The sequence below is a fragment of the Limulus polyphemus genome, unplaced genomic scaffold (assembly GCF_000517525.1).
Source record: "Limulus polyphemus unplaced genomic scaffold, Limulus_polyphemus-2.1.2 Scaffold2907, whole genome shotgun sequence".
NCBI classification, from domain to species: domain Eukaryota; kingdom Metazoa; phylum Arthropoda; class Merostomata; order Xiphosura; family Limulidae; genus Limulus; species Limulus polyphemus.
In genome coordinates, this window is record NW_013668517.1 from 55,987 (window position 1) to 62,237 (window position 6,251).

At 36.1% G+C, this 6,251-nt stretch overlaps 1 protein-coding gene across 8 annotated transcripts in view; it reads left to right on the forward strand.

The window, feature by feature from the left end:
- The window catches only part of LOC106468186 (serine/threonine-protein kinase D1-like), a 121,961-nt gene that overhangs the window by 40,503 nt on the left and 75,207 nt on the right, over window positions 1-6,251 (forward strand). Inside the window, exon 1 of one of the 8 annotated variants that reach the window (XM_022396499.1) lies at window positions 4,629-4,702. The exons of 6 other annotated variants lie outside the window; for them this stretch is intronic. The gene's annotated coding sequence lies outside the window, so the exon portion shown is untranslated. Of the gene's footprint in view, window positions 1-4,628; window positions 4,703-4,725; window positions 4,745-6,251 lie in introns of those variants that run through there. One more of the 8 variants, XM_022396500.1, reaches the window with a different exon arrangement.

The following is a 6,251-nucleotide window of genomic DNA, read 5'->3' on the forward strand; positions in this document are numbered from 1 at the left end:
TCTTTGTGGTTACAGAGGCATTGTTTCCCTTCTGGTATTCAAACAGCATTACACGCCGAATGTGCGTCTCGTCGTGTGTCATCACGATAAGGGATTAGAGTATACTAAACTTTACACATTATATAGGTTACAATAACGTGACGTTTAGGCGGTTCGTTTAACAATTATACGTGATGTACGTTTTTTGGGAGGTGGTTAATAAAAGTGTTCCAAAACGCGAAATTAATTTCTGGACGACCTAATATATCACTGAAATGACAACATTGTGACCTGTATAAGGTTATTTCCTATAATTTCAAAACAGAGGTTCTACGTGAAGAGTATTGTTCGGTGTAACTAAATCGATTCACTTGATCTCGAGGCACCACTGACGGTCGAGTATTTTTTGTATTCGTTGTATAAGTTGAGTCCCCTTTCTTGGAATAACATTCTGTTACAGACAAAAGAATAAAAAAATCGTGTCGTGATATACGGTACTGCTATAATTTTTTTCAACTGTAATTTCCGTTAATTTCAACATCAGTGACTTCGTATCATTTTATTTTACAATGTCCAGACGCGTAGCTTTACGTGGGAATTCCCATCAACCTTGATGTGAAAACAGTGATTGACGGTGTTCTAGAATACCCCGGGTAAATACAAGATTGCTTAACCAGCATTTAGATAAAAACATGTTTTTGTTTTACACAATAACGTCTTTTTTTTTTTTACTTATACAAAAGGCGCTAATTGATTAATATTAATTAACTTCCGATCAGAACAAAGCTACCTACATGTATCAAAAATTTTACTATAAAAGATGATTTATTATGTGCGTGTGTGTTAGCATCCATCACTCAGAGTACCGTAAGGGCCGTAGGGAGCGGTAAGGCCAGTCAGGCCATAGCCTGACCACTTTTTCATGGCTATAACTTATATATATAAAAACTTGCTTCTTTTAATTCAATACATTATGTTGTATGTATGCAGTATTTATAGTTAAAACGGCTCAATATTCAATCTCGTAGCATTAAAGTTTCCAAAATTTTCTGGGGCATGCCCTTAGACCCCTTCTAGAAATGGCAATAGTCCGACCGCTCCCAAATTGCCTCCTACGGCAATGCCGTATGTGGTGATTAAAAAACTGTTCATCAATGTACACGAGTTATTTTGTTTTTGGATTTTTTTGGGCACATTTCCAATTTTTTCATACACTTTTGGCTTTGAATTTAAAGACACAAGTACTTAATTAATTAAATGATCCAATTATTACTTTCCACAAAACAGGGTATGCAGTTAGCATCTAATGAGGTTTACGAATTTTACAACAGTAAAATACGGAGTCTGATGCCCCGCGGTTGACAGAACTTGACGCAAATGGATGGCCCAATGTCTCCTCCCCGTTGATTCAAAGGTTGACCTGGCATGATCTGGTAGTTAGAGCGCTCGACTTGCAACCTGCGAGTCTCTGGTTCGAATTCCATCACCAAACATGTTTACCCTTTCAACCATGGAGCCATTATAATGTGACGACCAATCACACTTTCATTGGTAAAAGAGTAACCCAAGAGTTTACGGTGGGTGACGTTGACTAGCTGTCTTCTGTCAGCGATAAGTATGAGGGTTCACCCCCCCCCCCCAAAAAAAAACAGGTTTCAGTACTCGTAGTGGGCATAACACAGACTCTTCATTGTGTAGTTTGCGCTTAATACTAAACACTTCTAGATTAGGGACGGCTAGTGCAGATAGCCCTCGAGTAGCTTGGCGCGAAATCCAACAAACAAATAGACTGAGCAGTAAGTCTTTGGGCTTATAATGCTAAAAATCGAGTTTCAGTTTTCCCACTTGGCGATAGCCCGTTATTGTATAGCTTTGCATATAACAACAGACAAGTTAATGATATTTTCGGTCGTAAACCCAATAATATCTCATGAAGGCTTATTTTTACTTGTAGAAACGTTGTGCATTTGCTGTTATGTTAAACTTATATTAAAGTTTTTCTTCATTACCCATTCAAGCCGTCTCCAACCATTATTAGTCTCAAAGTGGGTTCCACGTCATCGAAAGGAGAAAAGTAGTTTTATTTAAGTAGCAGAAGCAACGAAAGTCGTTATATTTATTTATTTTGACTGGTTCTTACCTAGTGGTTAACGTACATGGATTACGAGTTCATAAACGCGCTCCACACTTTGATGACATGGAGGAGTTATTAAAGAGACGAAAAAATCCCACTTTTCGATCGCATAGAAATACCCATAAAGATGGCGGTGGGTGCTGTTGCCTTTTTCTTGTCTGTCATTTCAAAATTGGGAACAGCTATACACAGATAACTGTGTAACTTTGGACAAAAACTAAAATGAATAAACATTTTATATTAGGCTATAAATACTGAAAATGGTAAATTCTGTGCTCTCGTATTTGATACATTTCCAAGTATAACAAGATTATTAAAAATTGTTAATTTAAAAAAAGGGGGAATAGGGAAATTACAGAAATAAGATAGGTAGCTTAATGTTAAAATGCAGTCGGCAAAAACCGTAAACAAACAAGAGTAAGGTTTGAAACATATGTTTCAAACCTTAGGCTTGCTTGTTTATTTTTTTTCGGCGATTTAAGCTACCTGTCTTGTTTCTGATTTTTTTATGATCCATGTTCCCCCTTTTTCTATTAAAATTTTGTAATCATCTTGTTTCTTTAGTTTTTTTTATATCCGTCATTAACATAAATCTTATAATAACAATATTGCCCTATCTGAAACAGTTTAACGAAATACGTAGTTGGTGTAGGATGCTCTTTGGGGAAACAATGACAACCTTTGGATTGGCTTCATGCAGACTGGATGGCTATTGTTCCTGATATCATTGTCACAGTGTTATCATTGATAGTGGTACTGCATGTATAATCACTATGATGCATGATGATCAACATATCACGTTATGCATATGCTTGTAAAATATATTTACAGCTATTATATTTATACCCTGTTGCTATATGTAGAGTGTATAAACACAGGATTGGGGGACTACTGAACTATAGTGGAATCGTACATAACCTGGATTTTGTAACCGTGTCATAATAAGGAATGTGTCATAATATAGTATGATATGTATACAAATGAGCATTTTTTATATTTTTATATCTCCCACTTCTCCTCCTTTTCTCTGCTGGCCACAGTAAGGCAGTGACATTCTACATACTACAAAGTCGAAAACGTGTTAATTAACAATTATGAATTGATTATATTAATATACCTCCCTCCCACTATTTCTGGTTGAGTTTGGGTCGTGACACTTTTACGACCTTAAACTGTGGTGGACCGTTGATGCTGTATATTTGATCTGAAACTAAGTATTTTCTAAATAAAATATTTAGCTATAAACTTCTACCTCACTTTCGCCTAGAATCGCCATCTCCTGCTTGCACGATTCTTGCCACTCCTTTTAGTAATCTTCAAGGATGGCTACTCTATCTGCAATATCAATAAAATTCGCAATCGGGCATTGTTGGCCATAATTCGATACTTACCATCAGCCATCACCGTAATTGCCGATCCGATACAAGAGTTCCAGTTGAACTCAAACAATTTTTACATTCTTATGAGTTCAATCAACACTGGCCTAAATATAGCTATTCTTACTATACTCTGAATTATAGAACACTGTTTTTTTAACAACTTAGAGTGCCTGCTGGTACTTGCCTTATCAACTATTACATTAGAGGAGAGCTATATACTCATCTTTGATAACTCAATATGTCATACTCTAAAATAAATATCACAGTTATCCGTTATATTAGGTTCAAATCCATTGCATTTTTGTTGTTGTTGTTAAATCAAAGAATAGTAATTCCTAAAATGTAAAGAAAAAAAATGGATATCGCACACCTATGATTATGTAGAGGGTTCCTGCCCTTTCGGACACGACGCTGCTGACAGGATCGCAGTTTTTTTTTGTTTTTAATACTGCATGATCGAGTTCGGCCATGTTACACAAACATTTAGGCTGTTTCCCAAAACAGAAATCTTTAACCCGTAGTTTAATAGATAACACCAAGCTCAGTTTCGAGCCAACCATGTCTCTAAAGTGAAAACTTAAAGTACAAATGAAATTACAACCTATGAGTTACTCCCACAGCTGTAACTTACTACATAAACAGTCACCAAATCTCTAAAACCTCAATATCGTTGGATTCATTATTTACAGATTGTAATAAGAATATTTACATGTGTGCTCCTCGGCTTTCATTACAAGAATAACGGCCAAATCACACTGTTCGATTAGAGTAGCCCAAGAGTTGACGGTGGGTGCTGTTGTCTAGCTGTCTTCCCTATAACCTATCAGTTCAGTTCAATAATAGGGACGGCTATCGCAGAGAGCTTTCGTGTGGGTTTGCGCGACATTCCGAAATAAATAGTTTTTCATCTCGTTATATATATGTTTATTTGAAGCCGATCTTTTCCAGTTATATAATTAATTGCCTCAGTGTACATGTGATCGCCTAACAGGGGCAGCAGTAATTATTTGCACGGCTCTTATCAGTCTGAGTTTCACCTAAACGATGATATCACACATACTGAACAAACCACTGCGTATACGAACCGCTTATGTACACTGAAGTGCCGTGAAATCGTATATCGTGTTGACTTCGTGACAGGAGAGGAGATATGTAGCACTGTTACTTTGCCAGAGCAGATCGATTGGGGAAATTTTGGACAGGTGATAAGGTTGGTATCTTGTAAACACGAGGTGGAAGCTCTCTGTGCCTGGTAAGGCCTTTTTTATTTCTATCTTTCTCTCTTTGTTTCTTTTCTACCTCGGTATAAAACAGGTTTTGCACTTTCGTGAAAAACTTAACAAAATCCCAGGTGAATTCACGTTCTCTTTCGTGCGTGTTTGTGTAAACATTGTATTAGTTTTTAAAACATTTTTACTTGTACTAGGAATTCGCTGATGATATCTTCAACAGATTATCATACATGGGAAGGCGTAATTATATGTGTAGTAAAGTTATATACGTAGACAATATATTTGAGGGGACTTGTTCATTAGCTCACTGACATATAATATTCAACGACATTTGTATATAATAGCATAATTTTTTTTTAATTAAATGAAGTTCTCCAGCGGGTCAGCTATAAGCTCAAGTATTTACAACGCTAGAATCCGGGGTTCGGTTCTCCGCGGCGGACACAGTCTAGATAGCCCATTGTGTAACTTTGCGCTTAAAAAACAAAACAACTTTTAACTGGCCCCCAGTGACTCGGCGGTCAGTCTAAAGGCTTAAGGCGCTAAAAAACAGGTTTCGATACCTATGGTGGGTACAGCACAGACAGCTCGTTGTGTAAATATGCGTATAACAAGACATAAATTAACCAAATCTCGTAACTGATAATGATAATTATCAGAAAAGGTACATCATTATATTTATTTATTTTTATCTGATGAGCTATTAATGCCATGACCTATAGTTTACTACACTTACATGTATGTAATTTATTCTTGACATATTTACCCATTTTACAAAATAAATATTCTAAGAGAGAGATAAAAACTGTTTTGTATTTTTAAAGAGGCGATTGTACCTCACGGAATCTATACATAGAAGGCTGAGTCGAATTCTGGTAGTTTAACAAAGCAAAATGCCCTAAAAATTTGTAGTTACTTAATTATGATTAAAGCCTTCTGGAGTTATACGATATTTTATTTATCGTTTTTAATAAATAAAGCAAATCACCCGACAAAATATTTTTTACTCCTAATGTTTCAGTGTATTAGTTAAGGATTGATTACATCACACTGGTTCTTATCTTGATCGGACTACTTTGATATGCAGACTCGAGCTTATAGACTACATATATATTCAATTACGTATAAAAATATGTTCTCACTATCCATTCTAAAGCTCTCTGTGTAACTATGTTGAGAACCTGCATACTACAATATCCTAAACTGAAGTTGACAGGTGAATACCAGAACAGTTTTAAACAATACAACAGAAGTTAGTAACAATGTGAAATGTTTTATTTCAGATAAGGTTAAGCTTATCACAAAACATCGGTATTACGCCTGTTATATATATATGTGTGTGCGTGTGTGTGTATTTTTTAAACACTATATGCCACTCAGTGGCACAGCAGTATGTCTGCGGACTTACGACGCTAGAAACCGGGATTCGATACCCGTGGTGGGCAGAGCACAGATAGCCCATTGTATAGCTTTGTGCTTAACTTCACACAAATAAACACTACATTCTCTATCTAATCCGTTAGATTT